The 12,861-nt window shown below is 27.1% G+C and overlaps 1 pseudogene; it reads left to right on the top strand.

Moving 5' to 3' along the window:
* Nucleotides 1-4,507, top strand: part of LOC105623329 — a 5,873-nt pseudogene extending 1,366 nt beyond the window's left edge.
* The last annotated feature ends 8,354 nt before the right edge of the window (nt 4,508-12,861 follow it).

Below are 12,861 nucleotides of genomic sequence, written 5' to 3'. Positions count from 1 at the left end.
TACTTAGTACTTAAAATTTAAAAGTTAAACGTAAGTAGTATAGACTAATACGTAACTTAATTATTAGTTATAGTAATAAAAATTAAAATAATATAGTAGTATAGTATATATATATATATATATATATATATATATATATATAATTTACTAAATTAGTTAATTGACGATTTGAGCTATCGGATTCCTCTTAATCGAGGTGCATTGAATATATTTTTGTAATAGAGCTACACAAAAAACTGATGCCGATACAGATGTATCTCTGTGAATATAAATCTCGCGATGTTTGTTTATAGCGACGATAAGCTTATTATAAGAAAAGTATTTGGTTGTAGATAACAATGTTGACAAAAAATTGTCTATACGCTAAATAAAACAGTTTGATAATAGCTGCTCAATCAAATGATTTTGATTAATGTAATCAAATATAATTTTAAAACACAAAAATTTAGTATCATTAAACCTGTTTGATGAAATTTTTGTAAGGATAAAATTATGTTGGTTATATTTTTATTTTTAATTATTTATTTTATTTTTAATTATTTAGTTTTAATTATGTTTGGTTATATTAACCAAAACATTTTATTGAACCAATTTTAACAAGAATTTAATAGCTGTCACCAAACTTTTTTTCAGTATAGAATGATAAATTATTTTGTTTACTATTATAGGACTACTTATTTTCAAATAACATTTGCGTCATCAGCACAAAATATAGCAAATAATTTAATTATTTTGATCGGTATCCATTTCGAATAATTCCATTATACGTTTTCTGTTGTTATTTAATTAATAAGATAATTGTTATTCAATCAACAAGATGGATGAATAACTAATACTGTAAGACAAAATTCTTTGCATCGTTCTCTGTAATAGACGTCTAATGCTATTGTCATAGGATTTAATTGTATCAGGTTTTGAAACATAATACAAAAATTAGAAATTGTTTTATTGTAGGTTTTAACCATCACTCCTTCAAAATATTGTGAAATGTCTGAACGTAAGTTAAGTTTAATTTTATATATAATTTAACAAAACTAACATCAAATAAAGAAGACATCATCAAACATGATTATGAGATGGTACGTATGCAATTATATTTTTCATTAATTAAAAATGCAATAACTAAAACTATGCAATATGTCTAATAAAAAACAATACAGAAATAAGAACAGATAATGTTGTACAGTTTCAATTATATTTTTATATATTAAAGTATATTATCATAAATCTGATAAAGAAATTAATTTTTTTATATAAACAGGAAAGTTTCCTCCAAAATTAGATAATGAACAAAGAAGAATTTTGTTTAATTTTACTGGTAATGATTGTCTACATCGATCATACGGTGATAGTTGTGCATTGTAATGCAGAGACTAATTCATATCTTGAATTATTTTCGCATGTAAATAGTTTTTAAAAAATATATTTACATCAAATAATATATGAATAAAAATATTTTAAAGTGAAGAACAATATAATTGATTTATAGTATGGAAGATTGCGTTACTTGTGTACTACAACCCAAACAAATTGTACAGTTGTTAATGCTGGAGATTATTATAATCTAAGTCCTTTAACAAGAGCTTCAGAAAATTATGTAATCCTTTGGGTATAAAAAATAAATTCCTCAAATCACCTAAAATAATATTACATGTCTGCCAGTCTATACTACTTTATGGTATCATGTATCCAATTAAATCTGGAGCATGCTTAGACGATTCTAAACAATCTAATAGGTCGACAAGTAGATTTTATATTAAAATTAATTATAATGTAAATATATCTATATAATTTGATTTTGTTTGTGTATATTTGATTATATAATTTTTGTACAATAGAAAACCTTTTACTTTAAAAATAAATTGATTTTTGTTTTATTTTTTTATTTTATTAGATATATTTATATCTATTTATTAGATATTTAAGTTTAGGAGAAGTACAAAAAAAAGCTTCTTTTCTTTAAAGAGGGAACAAATAGAATTCCAGGATGCGTTTTGCGTATTACAACTCCACATGTTAAAACAACTATTTTAAATGTGATTTGGAAGCTAAGGTATGGCAGCAGCTAATAACAAAGGACATTTTCCAGCAAGGCTGTAATGTAATTCAGTAAATCATTATAGCTTTGTTGCTTATCAATGTTAAAGGATAAAATAATTCATTGTTATACTATGGCCTGATTTTCTGGTTATTTGTGAATAGGCTTAACCTGATGTTTTATCCAATGGGCTTCATCTATGATGATATGGATGAAATCCATACAGGATAAAATTTATTAAGTTTAACCAGTAGTGAGATTTTCTAAATCATCTTATCGATGATTGTTGCTATCGTTAACTATAATAATCAATGGCAAGACAATTCTAAAAGAAAGCGCAGCACTCATTGGCTGTCGTTAGTTAACAATAACGACAATTGTCAATAAAACGTTTAGAGAATTTCACAGATAATGAAAATTGGATTCATGATGTTCTTGCTGGAAAGCTCTAAAAATATACATACGTATACGTGCGCGCGTGCACACATACACACGCACGCGCATGCACGCACGCACACACATACACACACATACACACACACACACACACACACACAAGAAATGTTTCATGAATATTGTAATGTTATCAGAATCCCCCAGAATATATTTTTGAAAGTGGGATAGAAGATTGTCATTATCAATTAGCATGATATACTGCTGCAGCATGCGATATTGAGACTCTTCGTAATTATAGTGCTAAAAGAGCAGACAAAATGCAACGTTACGAATCCAATTACAAATTTTACATTAGAATATTTCTTTCGTAATATTGATAGTTATAGTAGTTATATTCGTAATATGATTTATAATTTAACTATGTATTTTGTAACATACAGAAATGTCTTACAAACATCAATGAATAAAGACTTCATTGTTACAAATGCAAGTGGTGTAAAATACAAATTCAGAGTTTGCAGTGCGCTTATGGCGCACATATGGGAATAAAATAGGTGCTACATCATATGAAACTATTTTGCATATTGTGATTATGTGATGGATCTATATTTTATCTATCAATTATCATTTCTTTATGCAGTAATATGTAACTCAAAATATGTTATGTCGTTGAGACAAACTAACGCAAACTTAATTATGGCAGTGGACCCTGTTTAAATTATACCAATGACAATTTTTATGCGAAAATGGAATAAGAGTCATTATACACTTATTAGATTTGTTTGTGATCCTCAAGGATCGTCCAATCGCTCATTACTCATAAAAGAATCTACTTGTCATATCAAATTGTCATACATTGGAATACAGATTTAGTTTGTGAGAAAAAAGTAAGCATAATTATATATATGCTACTAGTTTTTCTCTGGACATAATTAATGAAGAATTACTCTTTTGTCTAAATTAAATGTGCTACCGATAATGATAATGAAATCAATTTAACTCCTCTTACAATCTACAAATTATATTCATTAAAGCCAACGAATTTCACATAAATATATGTCGACTATTAGTTCCTATTCAAAGTCTTTTATGTGTATATGGTAATACTGCTTATAAGGTTTCGGTAACTTCAATGAACGAGTATACAAACGAAATCGTGAATACAGATTTATTTAAACTTTACACAATTAATAATATTATAATTGGTACTGTATAGCGACTTAAATAAATAATATATATATTTTCATTAAAAATTTAGGGTTTAGAATTTCTCGAAGATAGTCCAACATTAAATAAAGATTTACAAACAGTATTACGTTATATGGATCACAATGTCCCCAGAATCCAACTGAAACGATATCTTCAAATTTCACATTAATTGTGACAATCAGGCAACAGCATACAATAGTTTCTAGAAGTTTTAATCTGAATTTTGATATTTATAATGATAAATCTATCATTGAAAATGAGATGAAACTTTATATTGAAAGAATTTTGACGAAAACCATTATTTTATTGGAACTTTATTTATCATTAAAGGATTAATATCTTTAAAAATAAATATAGAATTACTAAATTTATGTATAACATCTAATTTATTTTATAAAAAAAATTGGTATATTCTCATGTTTTTTGTGTTTTAGGGACTTCCATTATATAAACATTATGTTGTACTTATGTATTTGAATACTAATATAGCATATGGTGTTGTGATAGGAGGTTGGATGGCACCATGTATTATAAAGGATAATTTCCTTTCATATGAATATGACCTTCCTTTATTAGACAAGTAACAGATACATCATATGAGTTTGAAATATAAATGATAACTCATATGATTATACACATTACGATTACGTATAGATCGGTTTTGTTATTGTTAACAATATCTTTTACGTATAATATGTAATATATAATATCTGCTAACAATATCAATACTTCAAAAAAGCTTAGCAGAAATAGTGAAAAGCAGAGCAAGGCAAAGAATATGCTGTAAGTATTTGTAGTGGAAAAAAATATTGCAACGATTCTGCCATATGTTATGAATATAATGATTTGACATTGATTATCTAATCTATTTTATTTGACATTGATTATCTAATCTAATTGTAAAACATATAGACATTATATGTTACATTTAAAATTATACAATAAAATGTATTTTTTAAATAATTATTTATGAAATATTGTATGACTTACTGTATACAATATCAATCAAATATGTTATCATACCCATTATCAATCAAATTTAGTCTCTTAAAAAATATGCATTTATATTTTTTAAAAATATTTAATATTGAAAATTGTAATAAAAATGACATTAATGCAATAAGTAATATGTGAGGCATTCAGATTAATATCGTTAAATTATTTAAATTTTAAATTATGCATTGTAACATTCACATAAATTTTAATTATTTAATAGATTGTTTTTTACAATCGATCATGTATTCTCAATAATAGGTTCGCGTTGTTTGAAATCCCCAAAAATTTGTGAACTTAAAATGAGATAAATGTTTGGACGTTGTAAGGAGAGAAAACAAAGATATTGAATGCAAAAAGTGCAAACAACGCAAACAGACCAAATGACTGTAAAAATATTCTAAAGATTGTGCAATTTTCGTTACGTCTTGCTAAATATTTATATATAGTAGTGAACACTTAATGAACATTAATTAATAGAATATATTTTCATTTTGTGTATATTAGAACAATATTATTCTTGATCTTATTGATTTGACAATATTATTGATTTAAATGAAATCCAAGATAACTTTATCTTCTGATACTTCTTAATCTAGTAATAATAGCCATACAGCATAGAATATTCCAGACATGTTGCATTACATGTCTACATTTGCTGTATATTTACACTGTAATTTATATTATCCATGAATTTTTCATATTTTAAATCTTATTATTCTTTTACAAATTTATTTTATTCTTAAAAGGATATTTTTTTATTATATTTGACTATTATATTTGACACATTATTTGTACATACCATATTAATCTTCATAAAGTATATAAATCGCAGCGATGGGAGAGATTATCTCATTTTGTGTACAAGATTTTACTTTAGTGTTTAAATCATTATATTGCTCCCATAATCCTGAAAGTCTTCTACAGTAAGCAACAAAATGACCGGGATAACTCGCAATAACGCCTACCAATCTGAAACATTAAATTAATTATAATACTTGTTATTTCAAAATAATATGTAATTTAATATATAAAACAATCATACCTGTATTGTTTTTTCAACGTTAGTATTATTGGTAAGTTTTCTAATTTACAAGGTTTTGAAGTAGATTGAAGATTAGTTCTGATATCTAATTCTATAAAAATGTGGTAATTAATTTCAGTTGTTAGAACAGAACGGCCGCCACATTGACATCGTTTGTAAATAATTTCACGAAATTTCAATGCTTTTTGTAGAGCATGAAAGCCTTTTTTTATAATTATTTTGTGATTAAGCATTAATGTTAATTGTACTGTTTCATGTTCGCCACATATATCGCATTTCTCTATTTGACGGGAACTTGGTATTGATTTTAAAAGTTTCATCCAAACTTCAACCGGACTATCTTCTGCATTATAAGAATAAATAATTTTGTAATGCCCAGTTTTTATAATAATTTTAGTACCTTCATATAAGGGTTTCAATAACATAATTCTTTCCTTGTACACTTCATGATTTGGGCCATTGTTCACGAATTTAAAAATAAATTTTAAGAATGAGTTATCAGAAGTTTCGGCGATAGCAAAATATCCCGGATCATCCAAGACACCGGTAAAAACAATCTGTGCAAGAGAATCAAAAGGACAACTGTTTTTTAAAAAATATATTTTACCATCAATTTTATAAGTTCCACAATAGGAAGCATTTTCTAATAAATAGCATTTTATATTTTTAGTAACTAATTTATTATTTAATTTTATTTCAGGATAAGCAGAAATAAATTTTGAATGTAGTGGTTTATATTCGAAGTACTTTTTCGTTTCTAATTGAATAGTCTTCTGTTCTATGACCAATTCATTTTTTATTTTGCTGTTTGTAACTAATAGTGATTCATAATCTAAAGTTTTCGAATCATTTCTTTCAGTTTCAATACCTGTTGTACCAGATATTTGGTTTTCAATATTACTCAATTTTGAATTTTGTAATGCTGAAAATGACAGATCTTCTGTATCACAATTTGTATTAATAGGAATATAAGCATCATTTATGTTTTTAACCAATTGCTCAAAGTTTTCATTACTTGATTCCATCACATCATTCAAAACTAAATATTTGTTTTCTTCTGTTTTGTTACATAAAAATAAGGATTTTACTTTTTTACGCCAATTTTCTCTTGATAACAAATCTGAATCATTAAATAATTCAGATTTAGAAGAATGTTCCATTACATTTTGTTCATTAATACCATAAAATTTTGTTTGTTTTGATTCTGCTATCGGTTGAGCCGAACATTGATAACAATCTTTTAATTTCCACGTTGGTATCGTTTTCTTGATAAAATTTTGCATTTTTGCTGAAAAACTCCGTGTACCTCCTATTAAATCATGGAAATAGATTTTGATAAAATTGTCAGTTCTTTGTGGAAGTGAATAATTTTTAAATACTTCATTTTTTATTGATCATTGAAAATTCTCTCATAATAGCTTGTGATTGGGTAACTTGTATAAAAAGGTATACATACTGCTATTCAGAATGGAAATTCTTGTCCAAATTTTAACAATCGATCGATGAATCCGAATAATTAGGTTCGAGTAATCAGGTAATTTATCGTCAAAGATCTCCGAGAATTCCTGTAAAATTGCATCGTCAATAGTTTATTTTTTCTTATATATATAATAATTTATTTTTTCTTGGCACCTTTATAATATATCTTCATAACAGTCTTTATATTTATATAAAATGTACAATATATGTATATGTATATACATACATATATATATATATATATATATAATAAGATAATTTTATTGAAGTTTAAGACAAAAAAATTTCATTAAACTATTGTAGTCTACACAACAATTAATGTTACTTTCCAATAATATTATGTTTTTCGTCCATGATTATATGTGAGGCAAATGTTTTGGCACCTTTTTGATTCAGACATTCGAAACTTTTGCTACTGGTCAATTTCCATAAATAAAAACTATTTATATAAAAATTATTATTTATAAATAAAATATAAGGAATTTAAAAGAAAATTATATCATAAACTGAAAAAACTGAATTTAATATAAAAAGTATACTTTATTGAAAACATGTTCACCACATAAGAATTCATATATCTGCTCATATATTTAATTGTAGCAAGTTTCAAAAAAGGATGAAGATTAAATCATATTATAGTATTTGATATGTATAATAATGCAAAAAATTTATGTGATTAAAAAAATATGTAAAATAAAGTAATACGAGTAGAGGGTTAGGGTTAAATAAAAATTAGAATAATTTGTCCTATTAAAAAAATAATTACCGTTTATATATAATTATAGGATTGAAAGATTTTTCATCGTCTTTAATTAAATTGTATTGTTTCCAGTCTTAAAACTTGTTTTTGTAATATGTTTTACATAAATTAAAAATGGAACAAAAAGTTAGTGTACCCAGTTAGTATTAGTTGTATTATACATATATATATATATATATATATATATATATGTATAATACATATATATATATATATATATATATATATATATGTATAATACAATTAGACACTACAATATTACATAAAATTAGATGAACCATATATACACATATTTCGTATATAAATTTATCTTTATCATTTGCTTCTCTTGAAGCTTTACTGCTTTCTACATCAGCTATTTTGCAAGTTGAATTTTATTCGTCGTTTACTTTTGACACATATAGTGTTACTAATTTGAAATTGTTATTATTATCAAAATATTTTATTAATTTCAGTTCTTTTGTGCCTTCATTGATTTCTTGTGACTCGAAAAAATTTGTATATTGAATTTCCTATTTATTATAAATGCAAAATATAATAAAGGTTATATAAAGTCACACATTGACAATAAATAAGTTAAAATTTCTTTTTATACTTACTATACGATGTTTTTAGTCTTTGTTTTCTGATATATTTGATTGATCTTTATGTTTCTTATTTATTCAAAACTCAGCCTCCAATTTTATTGTTACAATACTTTTCATAACACTTAATATATCTTCTTTTGATCATTAATTCTTTATCATTATCATTCTTCTTAATTCTTTGGATTCTCAGAATATTGTGATATATTGATATAATTGACGTAATACTGTTTTTTATTTTAGTGTTTAAATTATTATATTACTCCCATAATCCTGAAAGTCTTCTACAATAAGCAACAAAATGACCGGGATGACCCGCAATAACCCCTACCAATCTGAAACATTAAATTAATTATATTATTTGTTATTTCAAAATAATATGTTATTTAATATGTAAAACAATCATACCTGTATTGTTTTTTCAAACTTATTTGTAAACCTTAATGTTAGACTATCTTCGGGAAATCCTAAACCCTAAATTATTTTAATGAAAATATATATTATTTATTTAAATCGCTATACAGTACCAATTATAATACACTAACTGTTGTAAAATTTAAATAAATCTGTACTTACAATTTCGTTTGTTTACTCGTTCTTTGAAGAAATCTTACAAGCAGCACTACCATATAAAAGACCTTGAGTAGACACTAATGTCGATATATATTTATGTAAAATTCGTTAGCTTTAATGATATAATTATTTGTAGATTGTAAGAGAAGTTAAATTGATTTCATCGTCATTATCGGTAGCACATTTAATTTAGACAAAAGAGTAATTCTTCATTAATTATGTCCAGAGAAAAACCAGTAGCATATATATAATTATGCTTACTTTTTTCTCACAAACTAAATCTGTATTCCAGTGTATGACAATTTGATATGACAAGTAAATTCTTTTATGAGCAATGATCGATTGGACGATCCTTGAGGATCACAAACAAATCTAATAAGTGTATAATGACTCTTATTCCATTTTCGCATAAAAATTCTCATTGGTATAATTTAAATAGGGTCCACTGCCATAATTAAGTTTGCGTTAGTTTGTCTCAACGACATAACAAATTTTGAGTTACATATTACTGCATAAAGAAATGATAATTGATAGATAAAATATAGATCCATCACATAATCACAATATGCAATATAGTTTCATATGATGTAGCACCTATTTTATTCCCATATGTGCGTCATAAGCGCATTGCAAACTCTGAATTTGTATTTTACATCACTTGCATTTGTAACAATGAAATCTTTATTCATTGATGTTTGTAAAACATATCTGTATATTAGAAAATACATAGTTAAATTATAAATCATGTTATCAATATTAATCATATAATACGAAAGAAATATTCTAATGTAAAATTTGTAATTGGATTCGTAACGTTGCATTTTGTCTGCTCTCTTTTAGCACTAATCACGAAGAGTCTCAATATCGCACGCTGCAGCAGTACCAAGCTAATTGATAATGACAATCTTCTATCCCACTTTCAAAAATATATTGTGGAGGATTCTGATAACAACATTATAATATTCATGAAATTTCTTGTGCGTGCGTGCGTGCGTGCGTGTATATACATATGTACATTTTTAGAGCTTTCAGCGAAGACATAATCCAATTTTTCATTATCTGTTGTGGGATTCTCTAAACATTTTATCGACAATTGTCATTATCGTTAACTAACGATAGCCAATGAGTGCCGCGCTTTCTTCTAGGATTGTCTTGCCATTGACTGTCGCTAGTTAACGATAACAACTCATCGATAAGACATTTAGAGAATCTCGCTACTAGTTAAGCTTGACATGATATCTTGTATGGGTTTCACCAATATCATCATAGATGAAGCTCATTGGATAAAACATCAGATTAAATTTAATTACAAGTTAACCAGAAAATGAGAAATCAGGCCATTGTGAATAGTGAATTGTTTTATCCTTATTTAACATTGACAAACAACATTGACAAACAACAAGGCTATAATGATTTATTGTATTATACTACAGCTTTGCTGGAAAATATCCTTTGTTATTAGCTGCTGCTAAATCACCTTAGCTTTCAAATCACATTTAAAATGAATAGTTGTTTTAATATCTGGAGTAATACTTTGTATGCATAACGCATCATCCTGGTATATTTATATAGTAATCAAATCTTATATTCAATACCGTCTTAAGTACGGTCTTAAGAAGTCATGAATCAATCAGAAGGCTCCATTAACGTCTTAAGATATTAAAACGGTCTTAAAATAAGACTCGACTATGAATATCGGCTTATGAATACCGGCCTTACACTTAGCTAATGCTGAACGCCATCATTGTTGGCGAGTAGTTGAATTTGTTTATAGAAGTTTATAGAGTTTAAATCTCTATGAAATTAAAAAAAATAAAAATGTGTAAAATTACATTGCTTAAAATTTGTTGCAGTATTATATTGCTTAATACAAATTTGACAGTTTGGCAAGAAAATATAAAGTGTATATATAAAGTCTATATACAGTGTTAAAATAAAAAACAAAGCGATCACCAAAATTTCATGAAAAGATTAGAAAAAATTGATCATATGGCCTGGCTTTTAATTGGACGCAATTTATTCACGTGGTCAGTTTGCTACTCTCTTCCTGAGAGCAGAGATGCCAGCTCAGGGACGGTTTACGACATCGCGACCAACACCATCAGTCGACGGCGAACTAGCGCAACAAATAGCCATACACACTAATAGCTTCTGCATTGGACGCGAAAACGCTTGCCGCGCGATAAAGTGTGATAGCTAATAAACTTAGTTCCTAATGTGTTCATACGTCTCATTTTACCGTACAACAAACATTTCCGCGTTCAGTGTGCAGGAGCCATTAAGTATGAATCGTCTATATGTCACACAGATTGTTGGCGTTGATCGCTATGTCGTAAATCGTCCATAGATTTATAGAAGATTGCACACACTATGTTATCCCTTCCACTATGGGACTACGTACAGTGCCTGCCAAAACGCGTGACAATTATCTCACTTTGCTCTTCATGCGCCAAGCGACTACGAGTCAATGGGCATTATGGCGGCAAATGAATATGCCCTTATTCGGAGAATCTTAAAATGAAAATTGCAAAACGGTACGAATTTTTAAATCAGTAAAGTCCGCTCTACCCATCCATAAGAGGTGAAATGGTTATTCTGGAACTCTTTGACTGAATTATTTATTTATACATATCACAAAATATTTTGAGCTTTTAAAAGCTTGAAATTAATTATTTCAAAAAGAAAAGAACTCCCGACTGCTGCCAAATCATAGTCTAGCAAAAAAAAAAAAATTTTTTAAATATAATTAAATTAAAAAAAATTTTGTAAATTAAATTAAAAACGTATATAAAATTAAATTTAAATTAATGAACTAAAGAATTATATTTAAAAACTAACTATTTTAAATGATAATAAAAAATATACTACTAAATATACTATGACTCGCGACTCGCGTGTTGCAGACTGTGATCGATATGCGATAGCTTATTCTTATTCTGAGAGATTACAGGCATTGAGGTGTTTCGATTGGATTAGTTTTTCTTAAACCTTGTGTAGGAAGGATGACAATGACATGACAGTCCCAATATATAGGAACAATTTCTTAACTCCGCATGGAGTTATCCTGCCCGGAATTTCATCGCAATATATCGGCGCGACACGCATTTCACGGCTTGCTTCGATTGGCTTATGCGACATACAGTCACGCGATGTCGGCATGGCAAAATCATACTATGCCGAATAAGTTTCTCGTTAGAAATATCCGCAATTAATTAATAGAAATACGTTAGATAGATGATACGAGATTAAATAACGAAAAATAATTCAATGCGAAACAAAAAGACAAAAAAAGAAAGTAAAATTATATTTCTATGTAGAACGTAACAGTGGTATCAAATAAATATATATACGTATCTTCATTTTTAAAAAAGTTAGCAAACTAAAAAACCTCGGATGTCATTAAGATTGGCATCGAAAGAATTAACAGAAATTTATTGTCACATTATTTACCATTGTAAAGAAAGATTTACTATAAATACATAAAAAAATCCCCGATCTTTCTCAAAAATCCTTTGTAAAAATAATATACTTTTATCTTTTTGTCTTTAAGTCTTCAACGTGACTTTTAAGCAACCGGAATCATAAGTAAACGGAATCATTTGATTTCTGCGGTAGGTTCTCAAATTCCTTTTATTCCGAGATGCCGTCGTTCACTTTAGCCAATTTGAAATTTTACTATCTAAAAAAAGGACTACACTATCGTGGCTTTAACGTGAAACTTCTTCACATCGTCAAGCGCGTTCAAATTTTACGTTCAAACTTTGTGAGCCGCAGCATCTCGACA

Source organism: Atta cephalotes (genome assembly GCF_000143395.1).
Source record: "Atta cephalotes unplaced genomic scaffold scaffold00055, whole genome shotgun sequence".
NCBI classification, from domain to species: Eukaryota; Metazoa; Arthropoda; class Insecta; order Hymenoptera; family Formicidae; genus Atta; species Atta cephalotes.
Note: the sequence above shows the minus strand (reverse complement) of the source record. Positions and strands in the feature narration are given on the sequence as shown.